We start from the raw sequence: 20,777 nt of genomic DNA on the forward strand, positions 1-20,777 counted from the left end.
ATTTTTTCTCGTTTAGAGTTAAGCTTGATGATCGAAAATTTCACAATTTCCTTTTCGATTTGTGGCCAGGTTTTTCGTAAAATTGGACACTATGCAGCGGTCTAATCTAGTACATCAACTGTCTAGTACATCGCGTAACCTGTACTTACAACGTTATAGTATAATTTTAGAATATTTGACAAGTGGAGCTTGGCACCTTAGTGGGAATAATTATTTTCTAAACACAGAGGTGTGTTACCAACAAAAGTCAAAGAACTGTCTGTTTTATACTTTTACTTTCTTAAGTTACATATAGCTTTTATGTGGTAACGATAAGTCACGGACCTTGTAAACATAAATGAAATTGACAGTTACATGAAATAGGGGAAATTTGATAAAAATTCGGTATATGTTAAATAAATGCATGCAGACGGGTAAATTTCTTTGAATTGTTTATTGCCAACGGAAATTATTGGCAGTGGGGAATAATTATACGCTACAAACTTTATAAATGTTGTCTTTTTGTATTTTATTTTTCACATGAAATTATTTTCAAAATTGCCAAAACGGGGTTCTTATCAAACGTCGCCTTGTTTAAAATGTTGTTGAACTTTATTTAAAAAAAAATCAAGAAAGACATAGAGTTTATAATGTGAAGGTCGTTTATATTTTGCACCATTGCCAAATATTTTCTGTTTGTTTAAAAGAAGAGATAATTAAACAATGAACAAAATAATATCTTTGCTTTAATTCACAAACTCACAAATCTGTAAAAATGGTGAGTATTCTTTGTAACTCGTCAACACTGAGCAATTAATATTTTCACAATTCTTCTCTCCCTATACGAAAAAGGATTTTATTATACAACATTATCTGTAACCCGTTGCTTTAATTTGTCACAACATCTAATCCTTTGGTAACATCTACTTTAGTTGCCATACCCAAGGTCAGCTTATCATATTGTTTACTTTCGAAAGCAGACCTCTCAATAAGTTATATTTGATGTTGACGTCCAGGTCGTGGTCACATTCTGCTGGCTAGTCCACAGTGTGATTGAGATTTATTCCTGTTTATGTTAATAAAACAAGAAGAAGCAGGAAAGAAAACAAATTTAAAGAACTTGAATGTCGGACCGACCACAAGAGATAAAAGTCCATAAACCGGTTAAACAAAAACTTGAATAGCTTCTAGAGTGATTGCTGTGTATTGGTGCTAATCTTGAATTTTCTCCTCTCTACGCTGGGAGTATATTTGGTAGGAAGGTCGATTGTTGGTTGTTGTGTGGAGTGCTGTGTTCTGTGCTGTTATCAATAATGTCTAGCCACAATATATGTATACTCGTATGTATAACAAGAGGGATTTTCTTGTTATATGTGGGTTTATGGGATTTAGTAATATTTCTTCGAACAGTGGTTATTTTGATTTGATTGACATTTTTTGTTGAATTAGTAAAAAATTCAAACTCTGTTTGTATGAAATATGTACGTATGGATAAGTAAAAAAAGGGTGCCTAAGACTGTATAAAACAAGTTGGAAAGTATCAGTGAGCTGTGCCGACAGAAATATACCCACAGCCTCGGACCTTAATTATTATTTCGATTATGCCAATTTTGGTCGTATGAAAGTGTATAGGAGGGTTACTAAATAAGTTTCTGGCCTAATATTGAACATGTAAAAAATCGTTAAGTTCGACCGGGCCGAACTTTTTTTACCCTCCATCATAACATAGCCTTAATTAAAATGGATTAATCAGTTTCCTTTCACAATTTTAGGTGGAAATTTTTTCGACCTCGGATACCCAAATGCCTGACTTATCTAATATAAAACAAGAATAAAAATTATCAGTCGGCTTTGCCGACAGAGATATACCCTCAGCCTTTATGGACCTTTTTGGATTTTCCCAAAAAAACATACGTATTTAGGGGGGTTTTCAAAATTTTGGCCGTATGCACCGATAAGAGTATAGTTAGGATTAAAGCTCAAAAATTTGCGGGGATATCGATAAATATGGTTTTTTTTATCACACTAGCCTGCGAAAAACATAATATAGCTATATTCTGTAATATATTCGGTTCGAGCCCTCCAGTCACTACATATGGTGCCATAGGGTTTTTTTACAACTTTCGCGCTGTTTTGTCAAGAAGTATGGACTTTCCCCTGAAAAAACTTGTACTGCCGTAATTGAGGCAGTGAATGCAAGTTACTTCAAACAAAATCAACGTGATTCGAGAGCTGGTCTTAAAGTGAATTTATCCAAAATTTTGTGTGGGCGGTACCCGAAGGAGTGGACAAATATAGTCCATATTCAAACCTAATCTGTATCTGGTAGATATTTTAGGATGTGTAAAGTATGGACCAAATCGGTCACTCCCATAAAGAGTTATCGTGTGCACAATTTTTCCGAACATTTTTGAACTTTTGTGGGGAAGGTACCTGAAGGAGTGGACCGATATGGCGTATCTTCGAACTTAAACCAAGTTTGCACAAAATATTACAAAGACCGAATCTTACCGTTATCTTGCGCTCCAACCACTACACACGGTGTCATAAGGCTTTATTATGACTTTCAGGCTATTTTCTCAGGAAGTATGGACCTGCCCCTGCTGAAGCTTATACCGTTATATGGGGTGCAGTGAATGCAAGTTGCTACAACAAAAATCAAAGGTATTCGTGAACAGGTCCTAAACTGAACATTTCCGAAATTTTGTGTAGGAGGTACCCGTAGGAATGGACCGATTGGTAGAAATTTCACTATATGCAAAATATGGACCAAGTCGGTTACTCCCTTCAAGAGTTATCGTGCGCACAAATTTTCCAAACAGTTCCGAACTTTTGTGGGGGAGGTACCGGAAGGAGTGTACCGATATAACCCATCTTCGAATTTAAACTAAATCTGGACAAAATATTGCGAAAGCCAAATTTTGGACTAAATCGGTTCATCCGTTCGAGAGTTATCGTGCGCACCAGCCAGACAGACAGACGGACGGACGTTGCTAAATCGACTCCAAATTGTCTGCAACACATTTCGCCCAAACATATTTGGGGTCTTAAACCATTATTTCGATGAGGCACATTTTGCCCGTATGAAAGTTTATATGGCGAAAACCAAAAATGTTTTACAATCGATGAATCCGAGTTTCACCCATTAACAATTCGCGAACTGTTAACATATTCTATATAGTATGATATACATTCTTTAAAATGAAGTGTTTTAGGAGGAATCCCATAAGGTCGACCATTAAAATTAATTTACGTTTAAGCTGTGTTGGCATCAATGTAGAAAAATGGGTAAAAATGGGTTGAAGCCAACAAGTTTTTTTATGGATGTAATGGGCCCATCCACTAAAACCGCGGATATACATAGATACCCTGAAAATAGGAAAATCAGGAAAAAATTTATTTTAACAAATAAACCGTGATTTTATTTAAAATTTTATACGTAAATGGAATCCTTTATACGCGATTATAATATTTACGAAAACACGTGTCATAATTTACAGAGATTCGCGAGTAATATGTGTTTTTTACCAAAAGTAGAATGTGGAGGCACATCCGCGGTTCTTAAAGAATCTGTTTGAAATATGTGTATATAGGCGCATTTTTGATGGGTGCTACTGAAATCGGATGCGCATCAAAATCGTATGCAAATTGCGCGATTTTTACCCACTTTAAGGTTTTTTGCATTGTGGCGGCACACTTTGACCGCTGAGTGAAAAATCCAAATATGAATAGAAATTGAAAAAGATTGATTCGCTGTATCCAAAAACGGATGCGCATCAACTGATTTTAACTAATTCGCGAATAATAGGCTTTTTAAATTCCACATTTTTTGAATGATTGTAATTTCAATATTACTCTTAATTTCCTATCCTTATAAGTTATGACAGTAAGCAAATAAGCTTTCACGACGGTAAACCATAGTTCTTGATGAAGTTTTAGCAATACACATTAATTATTGTATGGGATTTTAGCGAAATAGTTGGGAGAACTCCCAAATATTTTTTCTAATTTTTCGAATCAAACCAAAAAATATATTTGCAACAATATTTTCCAACAATAAGTTTTTCTCTTTTGTTGTTGCTATAATATTCAATTTATGTACCCAATCTCTATAAATTTGGTATCATATTTTTCTACGCATTGTCTACATTCCGCATATATTTTTTAATTTATTTTTTGAGGGTTTGTACGGACTCTGGGACAGGATAATTTCGATTTACTTCAATTTTTTTTTATTATTTGTTGATTTTCCGCGAAAAAAATAATAAATTTAATAACTATTTAAACATCTACGAATAGATATGGAATGCTGTTAACGATTTATACATACATTTTCTCATAACAACAAATAAGAGATTTGTAAATATTTTTCTCTTTATATGAGAATAAAAACCGCTATAACTTTTGCGCGCATCGTCCAATTTTGTGAACGCGAACAGATTTGAAACCAGAATTTGTTTCTTAACCTCTATGCAACAAATAGTAGATGTGCTCGCAAGAAAGTTTTTTTAATTTTTTTCAAATGGAATTGCAAAGGATTTTTGTTTTTCGCCATATACCCTCGTTAGCATAAAGGCTGAGGGTATAAAAATCTTAAACTTTACATGTTTCAAATTTTATGTGGGAGATACCCTAAGGAGTGGTACGATGTACGTTCCATATTTGGACGTAATCAAAGTATGTACGCGAGTGTTATGTTAGACACAACCAAGTTTAGTTAGTGCAGGTAGATTTTTTGGAGCTCCAGGGCCATTATCTCAAAAACTATGGAGTTGTCCACGAAAAAGAGTACACCGTCAAGGAAAAGAATACAAAGTCAAAATTTCGATTTTTAACAAAAATGTGCCGCTTATTGACCATTAATCGGTCAAAAAAAAAATTTGTTTAAAAAACCGAAAATTGGGTGGTACCCAGGGACGTACGCAGGATTTCATTTCGGGGGGGGGGGGGGGGGGGGCCCAACTTGACCAAAAATCATAAAAAAATTAAATGTTGTGTAGCGTTACGTAAAGCTATTTAAAGGGGTTATGACCACTTATAAGCATCAGAAAAGCCATTTGCATGCATTTTTTATAAGACATCTATTAAACCTTGAGTTACCTTCTAATGTTTTTATACCCTATACCACAATGTGGAAAAGGGTATAATAAGTTTGTTTTCCCAAAAATTCATGTAACGCCGCGAAATATTCGTCGTAGACCCCTCATGTGGTATACCAAACTTCATATCTCGACGAGATAAAGCGATTTAGCGATGTGTGTCCGTCCGTCCGTCCGTCCGTCTGTCCGTCCATTAAAAATTGTAATCAAGCTAGAGGCCGCAATTATGGACCGATTGTCACGAAATTTAGTAAGGAGGTCGGGTTTGGACCAGAATAGAACTGATTAGTTTTTGGCGATGATCGTGAAATGTTAAAGGGATGAAATGGACCAAAAACAAAATTTTTGCTCGATTTTGTAGCCGCTCTGTAGGTCGCAATAATAGCCCCATCGGCGCGAAATTTTAAACGTAGTTTTGGTTTGAGATGAAGAAGTAGCGTGCAAGTCAACGGTATGATCGGATAATATTTAGCGGGTTAAATTGATCAAAACTTTTGTGTGAAAATTGGTAAAATTTCTAATGCACATCTTATAACTTTATCCCAAGAAGACGCGTTTAGTGGTATAGGGTATCACATGGTCGGCCCCGTCCGACTATAGTCTGTTCTTACTTGTTTTTTTTTTTTTTTTTTTTTTTTTTTTTTTTTTTTTTTTTTTTTTTTTTGATTTTTCTCATCTATGAATTTTGTAGTTTCAGAATCCGCAAAAACTTCCCAGATGTAAGCACCTTCCATTTAAATTTGATTCAACATCACCGTGTAGTATATTTAGAATTGAAAATAGACAATATCGGGCCACGTTCGGTAAAGTCGCCATGTAAAATTTACGCCCCGTTTTTAGTATATTGAAGTTTTTAATCATACATGCCCACGATATAGTCTATCGCAGAATTTTACAACCACAAAGAATTGCCGTTGTCTTTGCTATAGCAAGATTTTTACTATTTCGATGATCTGAGCCGAATTTTTAAGAATATCGGCTGTCGTTGTCTTTTATATGTTTCCAAATGAAAACATTAAGAAAAAGTTAACAGTTTTTGAGATATGGTGCGAAATCTATACAAATTATGGAATTCTTAGATATATTATAAAATTTAAGGCAATAAATGTAGTTTTTCCAGTTCAATATTTGTCCAAATATTTTATTCTGACCCTTATCTACAAATTTGCTTCGGAGGTCAGAAGAAGATTTGCATTGGTTTCAGAGATATAGCCCCGAGTTGCTTTAAAAAGTCAATATTTAACAATGTTTAGATGGGACCATAATATCCAAGCCCGATATGACTCAACAAAACGCAACTAGGGCTTTCGTACTTTGGGTCTGTACTTTCAAAAAATCCTCACTTCAAATTGTTTGCACAAGATTATCTTAAAAATGTTGCACAGTGTTATTTACCGGGAGAGATAGAGTCTGATCACATTCTTTTCCGTTTAACTCCTTGAGGAGCATAGGGCCTCTAGAGTCCGATACCAGGATTATTTTTACTTTTAATATAATGTTAAAAAAGAAGCGTTATATTTTTTTTTTCTTAATTGTACGATTAGAAGTTTTTGGACTGGATGACAAACACTTTGATGGACTTAGTTCTACATAGTTTTGATAATAACAATTCGCTAATAATAAGCTAATTAATTTTAGAAATGGATCTTATTTTGAGATACACTCCTCTTGATAGTTACCGCGCCCATAAGCTATTTTAGTTGGTCGCCGTAGTATTTAGAGCTTTGTCAGGAAGCATGAATTTGTCCACGAAAATAGGATATCGCTGTAAACAAGACTACAAAAAGTCCAAAGGATCCTCGAACAGTCTTTAAACTGCAGTTATGTTAGACTTGTATGAGGACCTGAAGATGTTGTCCAAACATATTCTCTTGGAACTTGATGTACTTTTGGAATTAATTTTGCGAGTGGACCGAGATAGTCAATATTAGGTTCGATATGTGGAGTCTAAAATCATTATTTTGATGAGACCTATTTGTATACATAATCTCGTAACCTTAAAGTCTGAAGCTACAAATATACTTCGGTGATGATAAGGAAAAAAAATCAAGTGACGCACAAAAACTCATTTGTCTTCAATATTTTCTCATACTGTTTAGCAGCAAATTTGTCTAAAATCGAATAACAAAGTTTTGGCGATGGCAGTAAAACAAATATCTAATTAGCTTTCAAGATGTAGTCCACGAAGGACCGACCCTACATACATTTTATCCAAAAGACATTTTTTCATATACTTCCATTCCCACAATACTGAACTCGTTATTTTTGTTTTTACAGGATGAGTTTTAAGTCTCGAGAACTCTATTTAGTTCGAATATAAATAAACTTGGAGTATATTCATTAAGGAATTCGCATTTGACAGTGGAAAGATATGACATGAAGAAGTAATTCAGATTTCATTGGAAGTTTCTCTCAAAAACAGCATACAAATAAAAATTTTTAAAATACTTTCTTACAAAACTTGTTAATGATGTACATTTTTTGTTCAGAGACTTAAGAAAATAAAAGTTTTAATTTGAAATCTGCAAACATACAAACATTTTTATGAGAGAAAAATATAATAACTAGTTACAGTAGCTTAACAAATTTTGTTCGACCAAACCAATTCGGGGGGAGCACGGCAAAAGTGTTTTACATCTTTGTGTTTTATTTCAGCTCGAGTCCATATTTTGTTGTATTCAAATACATATTTGAAAAACCACAAAATGTTTTTAAGTGGATATGAAATTGATTAGTTGCGGGCGGAGGTAGGGAGGACTATAGTTTCAGTTGTCACCAAACAACTTCATCAATGAGAAATTTGCTGTATGGCCCTAAAGCTGATTACCCTGCAAATTTCTCATTTTGTTTAATTTTCTGGATGGTCTTATTGACCTGTTTATCGTTGCAGAGTCGGCGGCAAAGGGAACTAATGAAGTTGTTTGGTGACAACTGAAACTATAGTCGTCCCTACCTCCGCCCGCAACTAATCAATTTCATATCCACTTAAAAACATTTTTCATTAATAAATAACATACGCTATGCCGATGACACCGTATTAGTAGCAAGCAGCATATGTAGCTGGACTACAAAAATTAATAGACGCAGTAACACAAAATAGTGAAATATACGGATTAAAAATCAACGTCAAGAAGACAAAATATATGGTAGTAAGCAGGAATCATGCCGACAATAATACGCCACTAAAGATAAATAACGATGAAATAGAGCGAGTGACAACCTACAAATACCTCGGAATTCAAATCAACGATAAATGGGACATATCAAGAGAAATTAAATGCCGAATAGAAATGGCAAGAAAGAATTTTTTCATACATAACAAAGTTTTACTTAGCCACGACATAAGTCTTACTACAAAAATACGATTTGTAAAATGTTACATATGGTCCGTTTTATTGTACTCTGCGGAAACATGGACTTTGAAAGCTGTAGATGAAAAAAGACTGAACTCGTTTGAAATATGGATATATCGTCGAATTTTAAAGATCCCATGGACCGAGCGCATTACAGACGACGAAGTGTTAGAACGCATGCATGTCGAACGCCAATTAATAAAAAATATAAAAACGCAAAATACCGCATATCTTGGTCACATTATGAGGCATGAAAAATATAAGCTTCTGCAAACAATTATCCAAACAAAAATCGATGGGAGAAGACCGAGAGGGCGTCGGGGAACATCATGGCTCAAAAACATTCAAGATTGGACTGGATACCATAATGAAAGAATTCTTCTGAATGCCGCCAAAAACAGAAACCTATATATAAATTAATGTACTGATTTGTTAAATATACCAAATTATCATTATGTAATTGTATGATCGCTAAAACCCGAATACGGAATGGCAAATAAAGAAGAAGAAAAAAACAACAAAATGCACAAAAAAAGATTTGTTCAAATTGGATCATTATTAAAGAAGTTATGAGTATTTCTTTGCATGTTGTTTTTACAGAATTCGAATTTTTCAAGGCGTCATATCTCAGTAACCGTTTGTCAAAAAAATCTGAAAATATGCTGATATGTTTTGCTGATGAGAGCAAAAAATAAAGGAATTGAAGAACCTCATTTTGAAAAAGTGTCTGATTTCACTCAGAAATCCCCATATATACTTTATAGGGTCTGCGATGAATATGTGTTACGATGTGTTACAAACGAAATGACAAATTTAACTATATATAACGTAATTTTCTTTTTCGTAATAATAAAAAGTTATATTGCCTAGTATCTTCTAATCAGCTTAGAGCTCAATTAAACACAATCTGAATAATTTGTTTAACCTTTTTTAATCACAGTGTTATTTAACCACTGTCAATATTGGCGGCTACCATCAATTTAACATCCTTAATATTGTGTTTACTTCTTGCTAAGAGATTTATTGGTTGTCAGTGTTTGGAAGTGTGTGTGTTTCTTTCGAAGACATTGTCAGTAGTTGTCAGTGATCAAGGTTAAGCTGTCATTGTGTTGATGTATTATTAACAACAACATTTCAAGGCAAATTCAATTTATACAAAATATTTAATATTAAAATAATATTTTCTATAACATCAACTTTTTACAGAAATATAATTTTGGAATTTTTTTTCATATAATTTTAGATGGTGAATGAAGTCTAACATGCTCTTTGCGAGTTATTTAATCTAATGGTGAGTATTTTGATTGATATTAAAATATACATATGTATGTGCAATGGTGTTCAGAGAATAAGGGATAATATGTGTCCGTATTTCTGGGTGACAGTTGGACTAGCGATAGTGTGTCCCACAGTCACCCAGAAAGACGGACATATAGTATTCCTAATAAATCTAATATTTATTCCATTCTTACATTGAGTTCAAAAACGAAGACTATATCGGTTCGCCAAAGCCAATCTAAACTGTCTACACCCCATATTTCGGTGACGTGCATTTTTGACTGCATCATTCTTATCAGATTTGCAACAGTGAATGATTGAAACTTTTGATTAGATATAATGTATTAGTTTCTGATTAAAACAAAAAACTACTACCAATTATCATTTCTCTCTCTTATCCCTTGAGGGATACTTGTTGGAACACATCTACTACATACTATTACCCTCCTCAATGATAAACTTGTTAGGCATTCGAAATAGACGTCGTCAATTTCCATATTAAATACTTATATTTGCTTGCTCGCTCCACCAACACATAAATATTTAATATTTCATTCACTTAATAAAGCCGACAGACACCGGCAACGAATGCGTCGCTCCTACCCATTAAATTGCTCAAATTGGGGGATGAGGGTTGTTCAAGCACGTGGTGGAATGTTTACAGATGGAAAAATTTCCCAAAACAAAAACACATTCACCCACTGACTGTAGGAAAACTGTTATACACACAGCAATGTTCTCACAGATGGAGGGAAATTTTTGCCAACATTCTTCCGAACAAGACCGACCAACAACAAGCAGTCATGGCAGGAAAAAGAGGATTTTGGTTTGTTATTGGATCCAAGAAGAAATTCAGAAAGAAAAACATTTAAAGTGCTAGTCAAAGTTTAGCATAACAAACAGTTCGGTTTACAAAGTCGTTGGGTTAAGATGTGTTTCGAAAGTAAACGCTTAACGCCATCTTCTTCCTCAGTGTTGAAAACAAATAAATGTGGAATAATTTAATAAATATTTCATTATAATTATGAATTGCTAAAAAGTGGAAATATAAAATTAATAAATAAAAATTTAATACAAATAAAATTAGAAATAATTAAATTTATTCTAATAAAATACTAAAGCAACAATACTACAAAGAAGCCATATTCTCAAAAAAAAAAAAAAAATAAATAAATAAATAAATAAATTAATAAATAAATAGTGAAAATGTTGAAATAAGTAAAATGAAAATGCTTGAAAAATATGAAATTCAAATTCAATATTTTTGACACGGAAAAAAATCGTATAAACACTAAATATCATAACACTAAAACATATATAATCTTAAATACATTTTTATTTCTTATGCTGAAAAATTTAATAAAAAATTAAATTTAACATTAAAATACATAAATTGAATTTAAATCCAGTTTTTGGTCATGTCGAACTAATCTGCCAATAAATCTGTCAACCACCATGTCCGGCAACAGTTTTGACCAGTGAGTTTTTGCTTATCAACATAAAGTGTGATAACTAGTTTATGTCCGCAAATCTGTCGTAATAATTTTAAAATTAAATGAAATAGAAATAATCTAATTTGTGTAGCTAAACACAAATAAAATTACAATTGGCAGCATTTGAAGTGCAAATGGAGCGTATGTGTAATATTCCCTGGAAAACATAGTAATGCAATTAATTATACGACACAGTGTCCAATTTTAAATTAATTTTTTAAATGTAAAATAATAAAAAAGCATACAAGCATATTAATAAAAGAAAATAATGAAAACTTAATATGTGGTAAAACATAATTTTTGTATATGTTAAAAATCTATGTGTTTTTGGTGTTGACGAAAACCTAAACATATCTAAGCAAAATCTATAAATGAATATGAATTAATTTAAAATTAAAGAAATACAAAACAACTAAAATAGTCTTATGCTGTCTGCTGTATAATAAGGTAAGAAGATTAAAAAAAAACTATATTGTGTGTTAGATTTATATATTCCAACGAATATATCTACGTGTTGCTAGTTGGAAACTGGTGGATAAAAGCACTGGTGGATAAAAGCACTTTACAATAAACAAATCCTGTAATAAGCGATAATATGTTGATGATGACTATGATGCTGATCAAAAATAAAACACAAATATAAAATATGAAATATAAAAATATAAGCTAAAGACCAGAGAATCAGGACATAAAATAAAAAAATATAAAATATCAAATTTTGCTTTTCAAAATAGTCAGGCTTAATTCCATGATCGTTGTTTTAATATTTTATTAAAACAACTTTAATTTGTTAGTTTAAAAAAAATTGGCGATGTTTGACAAGGGGTAAGGCAGGGTAAGACTATAGGTTCAGATCTTGCCACAGATCTTCATCAGTTTCCTTGTTTTCAACAAGAAACTTTTTATACCCACGTGTCAATTGCTCGCTCAAATAGATACGTGCGCAAAGAAACACTCTGATCGAGAATTTCTTTGGCACTACCTAAACTTGAGCAACTTCACGAGCAATTGACACTTAGGCATAAAAATTTTCTTGTTGAGAAACAAGGAAAGTGATGAAGATCTGTGGCGAGATCTGAAACTATAGTCTTACCCTGCCTTACCCCTTGGTAAACATCGCCAATTTTTTTCCCACTAATAAATTAAAGTTGTTTTAATAAAATATTGAAACAACGACTATGGGATTAAGCCTGAAAAATAAAATAGATGTCGTCATCCCAAATAAAAAAACGCGAACCCTCCATAAAATATTAAGTATAAAATATTGAATATAACAAGTAAAAAAGTATCAGTCGGCTTTGCCGACAAAGATATACCCTCAGCCTGTGCAAATTGAAAAACTTTTTTCACAAAAAGCGTATGTATTTAGGGGGTTTCAAAGTTTTGGTCGTATGAGCCGACAAAAATGTTGATTAGGATTAAAGTTCAACAATGTTGCGGAAAAGGTACTTAAAGGAATGGACCGACATAGACCATGGGTGTGCCATAGGGGGTTTTTACACCCTTCGAGCTGTTTTCTCATGAAGTATGGACTTGCCCCTGAAACAACTTTTACCATCGTAATTGAGGCAGCAAATGTAAGTTGCTTCAACAAAAATCAAAGTGATTCAATAGCAGGTCTTAAAGTGAACTTATCCAAAATTTTGTGTGGGATGTATGGGATGGAGTGGACAAATATAGTCCATATTCGAACCTGATCTATATCTGGTAGCTATTATGAGAATGTGTAAAGTATGGACCAAATCGGTCACTCCCATCAAGAGTTATCGTGCGCACAATTTTTCCGAATATTTTTGAACTTTTGTGGGGTAGGTACCTGAAGGAGTGGACCGATATGGCTTATCTACGAACTTAAACTAAGGTTTACCAACAAAAAAGTCGGATTTTCCTTTGTTCAAGTTTATTGCAGATGGAGATGACATTATTCAAACAAATGACGACAAGGAGCAACAAGAAATAATGAGAACGAGGTTTACAACAATGATAGACACACACTTGAACAAAATAAGAGAAAGCGAAAGAGACAAACTAATCAACAACACAGTGGTTCGTACGAACGCATTTTTGAAAAAGAATAAGGATTTACTAATTTTAAATGCAGACAAGGGAAATGTCACGGTTGTTATGAGTAAGGCAGACTACAAAAGCAGGATGATGAAGATCGTATCAGATATAATGACGTATCAACGTGTCAACAAAGACCCAACAACAAACCTAACAAAAAAGAACAACGAACTCGTAGAAGAGATGTACAATGCCAACATTATTACGGCACTAGAGAGACGAAGACTCAGAATTGACGTTGCAACAGCACCCAGGTTATACGGACTTCCAAAAATCCACAAGGATGACTACCCTCTGAGGCCAATATGTTCCTCCGTAAACTCGCCATCTATGGAATTATGCAAATACATTGTCCAAATACTGAAAAAACTGACAATCAACTCCAAATACAATGTCAAGGACTCAACAGAATTCAAAAACAGAATAAAATATTTAACAATCGACGAAAATGAGAAGATGGTGTCATTCGACGTCGTGTCTCTATTTCCCAGCATACCAATAGACTTAGGTATTAAAATAATAGAAGACCGATGGGACGAAATAAGAGAATATACTAATATGACAAAGTGCCTATTTTTCAATATTCTCACATTCTGCATTAAGGACAACAGATATTTTAAATACGATGACAAAGTCTACAAACAGAAAAAAGGACTGCCTATGGGTTCACCAGCTTCTCCGATTGTAGCTGACCTAGTGATGGAGAAACTTCTTGACACCTGTATGGAACATTTGACGAACAAACCTAAAATTTTGACGAAATATGTGGACGATCTATTTGTGATTCTTAAGAAAGATGCAATAAAGGATACTCTGATGGCATTAAACAGCTACAACAAAAATATCAAATTTACAATGGAAGAAGAAGAGAATGGATGTCTGCCGTATTTGGATACATTAATATATAGAAAAAACAGTAAATTGGAAGTGGATTGGTACCAAAAGCCAACATCGTCAGGAAGAATCATCAACTTTTTTTCCAAACACCCAAAACAGATGATAATGAACACGGCAAAGAACCTGGTACACCGAATATTGAACATAAGTGATCCCAAATTCCATAGGGACAACAAGAACAAAATCAGAAAAATCCTTGCGGATAATAATTTCGCAACAAAAACAATCAATAATTTGATATATGGTTACAACAAAAAGATAACGCGAGAAGAAAGAGAAGAAAAAACATACAAGTCTATGATATATATACCAAAATTGTCCGAAAGATTTCAAACATCTGATCTTTACAACAGAAACAAATATACCATTGCCCAAAAATCCACCAACACCCTCAAAAAGATATTTAGTAACACAAAAAATAAAATTCAGACTACAGAAAAACACAACGTCATATACAAAATTGAATGTGATGGAAATAAGGAAGAAAAATGTGGCATGATGTATGTGGGTACTACAAAAAACAAATTAAAAACTCGATTATCTGCGCATAAATCAGATATAAAACTAAGAAACCAAAATGTGATTCAAAAAACGGCCCTTGCAGATTACTGCAAGAACAACAACCACACGCCAAACTTCGACAAAGTACAAGTACTGCAGACAGAAAACAACTACAACAAAAGACTAACACTAGAGATGTTACACATAAACAACTTGGAAATATCAAAGAGAATAAATTACAAGAGCGATATCGACAATGCAGCTTACTGTTACCGCCATCTCACACAGAAAAAATAGACCAATGCAATACTAAAATAACTCAGTGCAATATTTACACTCGACGATGATAGAATAGACTATCGTAGCTTTAAGTGAACTTGACACTAGTTATTTAGAAACATTTTTATAATGTAAGCGATCTGTGTGTTTATTATTTTTGTGTTTGTTTTCTTATTATATTAAGACAATGCTGTGATACTAATGGATACATATGTACACTATTTTTATTTTGTAGATATACCCTGAAGATGCAATGTAAACTATTGCGAAATATTGGTACAAATAAATAAATAAAAAAACCCCGAATAATGACCTCAAGCTCAAAAAATACTCATCTATTTATTTAAGTTTGGAAACAATATTACGAAGGCCAAATTTTGGCCGGAATAGGCATTTCCGTTAGAGAATTATCTTGCGCTTCCACCCATAAACATGGTGTCATAGGGTTTGTTTTTCAACTTTCAGGCTATTTTTTCAGGAAGTATGGACTTGCCCCTGAGGAAACTTGTACCTTCGTATAGAAGACAGTGAATACAAGATGGTACAACAAAAACCAAGGCGATTCGAGAGCAGGTTCTAAACTGAACTTTTCCGAAATTTTGTGTGGGAGGACTCGAAGGAGTTTACAGATTGAGTCCATATTGGAACCTCATCTAAGTCTGGTAGAAATTTCATAATGTGCAAAGTGTGGACCAAATCGGTTACTCCCTTCAAGAGTTATCGTACGCACAAATTTTCCGAACATTTTCGAACTTTTGTGGGGGAGGTACCGGAAGGAGTGGACCGATACAACTAACTTGAACTAAGTTTAGACAAAATATTACGAAAGCCAAATTTTCGACCGAATCGGCAGATCCGTTCGAGAGTTATCTTGCGCTCCAACCACTACACACGGTGTCATAGGGTTTTTTGTAACTTTCAGGCTATTTTCTCAGGAAGTATGGACTTGCCCCTAATGAAACTTACATCGTCGTATAGAGGACAGCGAATACAACTTGCGTAAACAAAAATCAAAGCGATTCGAGACCAGGTCCTAAACTGAACTTTTCCTAAATTGTGTGTGGGAGGTACCCGAAGGAGTGGACCGATTGAGTCCATATTGGAACCTCATCTAAGTTTGGTAGAAATTACACGATGTGTAAAGTATGGACCAAATCGGTTATTCCCAATTTTTGAACATTTGTGGTGGAGGTACCTGAAGGAGTGGACCTATATGGCCCATCTTCGAACTTAAATCGAATCTGGACGAAATATTTCGATACCCAAAATTTGAACCGAATTGTCTGAAACGGATATCGTACAAACATACTTGGTGTCTAAAACCATTATTTCGATGAGGCACATTTTTTGTCGTATCAAAGTGTAAATACCCTCTTTAGCCTAAAGGCTGAGGGTATAAAAAATAGAATGTAAAATATAGAATATAAAAAATATAGACTATAAAACAAAAAATATAAAATATAAAATATTAAGTCTATATAAATAGCAAGTAAAGAGATATACCCTCAGCTTATGTGAATCTAAACTTTCTTCTACGGAGATATGGAATGTATTTACGGTCTTTTCAGAATTTTGTGGTCCTTTTCGGACACTTAAACTTGCCGACAAAAATGTGGATTAGGATTAAAGTTCAAAAGTGTTGCGGAGCAGGTACTTAAAGAAATGTATTGTCATAGTCCATAGTGGATCTTACTTTGGGAGTCATATCTTTTCGATATATATCGCGCCCACTAGCCATTTCAGTGGTCATCGTATTAATTTTGGACCAGTATGCAAGGAACCATGTACTTGTCCACGTAAAACATAATATCGCTGTAAACAGGACCACAACGAACAGAATCGGTATACATTTCCAAAGGATTTTCGAAAAGATCCTGAACGGCACTTAGACATATCTGTTGAACTTTTGTGGGGGTACCCTAGGGAGAAGACCGATATGGGCCATTTTGGAAGTTAAACTGAATTTGGACAATATATTAGGATATCCGACTGAACTAAACTGAAACTAAGTTTGGACCAGTCGGAGTCGAGTTTTTTTCACGACTCCGGGTCGACTCCGGGTCGACTCCGAGAGTGAATTCCTATACCACTAAAAATGAATAAAATGTGCACACATTTTTAACTTTTTCCTATATTTTGGCCTATATAGGCTAATGTGTTAGTTCTTCCTTACATATTCATTAGAAAGGGAATTCGTTCGAATACACTGGAACATATCAATATTGTTTCTGCCATTTCTTACATTGAAAATAGCAAATTTAGAAAGTATTCTTTTTTTCTTTTTTGAAAATTTTGCCTTTTTGAGGCGAAGATCATTTTTAGTATTAATTTTTAAATAATTTTTCGTTGGAAATCGAGCTTAATGATCAATAATGCATCTGAAAAAGGAAAGCCGACGACTCGAAAGTTTTTGTCGGTTTTCCTTTTTTGCACGAGTATATTCTGGACGGAATTCTTCCGCGTGAGAATATCTTTAAGCTTTCAAAATATGTGAAAACGAAGGGGCACTACAAATCATAAGGAATACATGCAATAAAAATTATAAGCAATTCAAACTGGATGTAACCCAACATCTTAGTGCGCTTCGCCTTAAAAGGAGACCCCCAGTTGTAAAGGTCAACAAGAGCCATTTTTCATGATTTTTTCCGGGAAAACTACGTAACTTTTTGTGTGATTTTTTTCTTCACCTGAAAGCGAAAAATAATACGAAGTTTTGAGACCGTCTACGAAACCCTGTTTTTATGAAAGCATTTTGCGGTGCCATATATTTTGTTGGTCGATTTCGAGAAAAACACAGTTTATTTGCTGCATACAAAATAAAATAAATTATTCCCATCCAACGCTTATACTATCGCAATATTGTTCCGATCGACTTAAAAATTTTATGACATATTCTAAGCTATGCTATTTATACTAAAATTCAGCGCTCACCTTTTTAACTGTGGTGTGGAGTGGATAATTTTATTGAAATATTTGAGATATATTCTGTAAACAACCCATCACGTAGGCAGACAGATGTTTTCTGGAATTGAAAAATTAGCACACGAAAAAATTAGCATGAAAATATTCTACAAAAATGTTGCTAGGAAAATTTTATGTAGGGTCGGTCCACTAAGACAAGAAATCGATATTGTCATGTTTCCATTGTCTTTATCACTTTTACCCGATCCTTTCTCATGAAAACTCTATGGTTATGTATTTCATTGAATTTCGTATATGCTATTAATTGTTTAGAAAACTCGGATACATATGAACTATGTCTGTTCCTGGCGGACAGATTAGGTTATTTGAATGTCTATATCTAATGCCCTCATTGAATACATAAAGAATCCTAGAAGAAAGATTCGCCATTTGTCAGACTTCTGAGTTATGGCGGGATGAATCTGTCGTTGACAAACAACCAATTTAATCTGAATTTCATATATAGTTGATAGATTATGCGAAATTTACCGAAATACATAGAGACCACAATGTCTTTAATAGAGGACAAGGATGATTTCTCATAAAAAAAACAGGATATGAATACCAATAGACCTTTGTGAGAAGATCAGTAAGACTTCTGACGAAAGAGGTTAAAGGTCCAATCTTAATTTTATTGTCATAGAACTTTATTTTTGTTTGCAAAAATGTAAAGAATCATTTGGATCAACAAAATAGGGATGAATAGACTACATTTCAGAGGATAGTAATATTCTGTGAATTGTTCTTTAAATTAGTATAAAATACCGTTTGCATATATGTTTTCTTATTATTTTCTTTTAAAATAAATAATGATTAAAAAAATGTTCTTGTTCCAAATTTAATCTTATGTTTGTAAAACGTGGAAAAAATTTTGCCGGGAGTCGGAGTCGGAAAAAATAAATTGCTCGACTCCGACTCGTAGACTCTGACTCCGACTCGGAAAGCCTGGTTTGGATAAAATGTGACGAAGCCCGAATTTTGGACCAAATCGGTTGATCAGTTCGAGAGTTATCGTGCTCTCTAGCCACTACATAGGGTTTTTTACACCTTTCGGGTTGATTTTTTAAGATATATGGACTTGCCCCTAAAAAAACTTTGCCGTCGTAATTGAGGCAGCGAATGCAAGATGCTTCAACAAAAATCAAAGTGATTCGAGAATAGGTCTTAAAGTGAACTTATCCGAAATTTTGAGTGGAAAGTACCCGAAGGAGTGGACAAATATAGTCCATATTCGAAGCTGATCTATATCTGGTAGATAGATTAGGATGTGTAAAGTATGGACCAAATCGGTCACTCCCTTCAAGAGTTATCCAGCGCACAATTTTTCCAAATATTTTTGAACTTTTGTGGGGGAGGTACCTGAAGGATTGGACCGATATGACTTATCTTCTAACTTAACCAACCACTACACACGGTGTCATAGGGGTTTTTTTTGCAACTTTCAGATTATTTTCTCAGGAAGTATGGACTTGCCCCCGATGAAACTTGTAGCGTAGTATGGGAGGCAGTGAATGCAAGATGTTACAACAAAAATCAAAGCGATTTGAGAGCAGGTCCTAAACTGAAATTTTGTGTGGGGGGTACCCGAAGGAGTGCACAAATATAGACCATATTCAAACCCGATATACATCTGGTAGATATATTAGTATATTTGAAGTATGGACCAAATCGGTTACTCTCTTCAAGAGTTATTTACGCACAAATTTTCCGAATATTTTTGAACTTTTGTGGGAGAGGTACCCGAAGGCGAACTTAAACTAAGCTTGGACAAAATATTACGAAAGCCAAATTTTGGACCGAATCGGTTGATCAGTTCGACAGTTATCGTGCGCACCAACCAGACAGACGAACGGACATGGCTAAATCGACTCCAAATTGTCTGAAACACATTTCGTTCAAACATATTTGGGGTCTAAAACCATTATTTCGATGAGGCACATTTTGTCCTCGTTAGCATAAATGCTGAGGGTATAAAAAATTAAATGTCGTTCGTTGGTAATGGCAACAGTTGAGAATGGCTGGACCGATTTGGATAATTCTTTTTTTTTTTTTTTTTTAATGTTCGTCATAACCCAACTTAGGTTTCTATGCAGAGAAAATTTGAACACGCCCACTTTTACGCCCCCTTTTTAAATTTTCAATTTTAATATTTTCTACAAAAACTACATAACTGATTTTCCAGAAATTGCCTGGGATTGTACAGGGATGGCCCCGGTGTTGAATTTCGTAGGGGGTGGGGTACTTCCCCTATACCCTATTTTTTATACCCTCAGCATTTATGCTAACGAGGGTATATACATTTTCATATGGGCAAACTCCGCCTCATCGAAATAATGGTTTTAGACCCCAAGTATGTTTGGACGAAATGTGTTTCAGACAATTTGGAGTCGATTTAGCAATGTCCGTCCGTCTGTCTCTCTCGCTGGCTGGTGCCAGTTCGAAAAAGTTTTGAAATAATATTTTGTCCAAACATAGTTTAAATTCAAAGATAAGCCATATGGGTCCACTCCTTCAGGTACCTCCCCCACAAAAGTTGAAAAATGTTCGGAAAAATTGTGCGCACGATAACTTTTGAAGGGAGTGACCGATGTAATCCATACTTTGCACATCCTAATATATCTACCAGATATAGATCAGGTTCGAATATGGACTATATTTGTCTCCTCCTTCCGGTACCTCTCACACAAAATTTCAGATAAGTTCACTTTAAGACCTGCTCTCGAATCACTTTGATTTGTGTTCAAGCGATTTGCATTCGCTACCTCCATTAGACGGCAAAACAGCCCCCTATGTGTAAAAACCCCCTATGTCACCATATGTAGCTGTGTGTATATTTACAATAATTGCCAATGTGTCGGTTTGGAAATTAATTT

At 34.2% G+C, this 20,777-nt stretch overlaps 1 protein-coding gene across 2 annotated transcripts in view; it reads left to right on the plus strand.

Moving 5' to 3' along the window:
- Positions 1-20,777, plus strand: part of CapaR (Capability receptor) — a 325,413-nt gene that overhangs the window by 72,341 nt on the left and 232,295 nt on the right. The window contains exon 2 of one of the 2 annotated variants that reach the window (XM_073981520.1): positions 9,675-9,722. The gene's annotated coding sequence lies outside the window, so the exon portion shown is untranslated. Of the gene's footprint in view, positions 1-9,674; positions 9,723-11,556; positions 11,650-20,777 lie in introns of those variants that run through there. The other variant, XM_073981521.1, reaches the window with a different exon arrangement.

Source organism: Musca autumnalis, unplaced genomic scaffold (genome assembly GCF_047663935.1).
Source record: "Musca autumnalis isolate F117 unplaced genomic scaffold, ASM4766393v1 scaffold_4, whole genome shotgun sequence".
Classification (NCBI taxonomy): Eukaryota; Metazoa; Arthropoda; class Insecta; order Diptera; family Muscidae; genus Musca; species Musca autumnalis.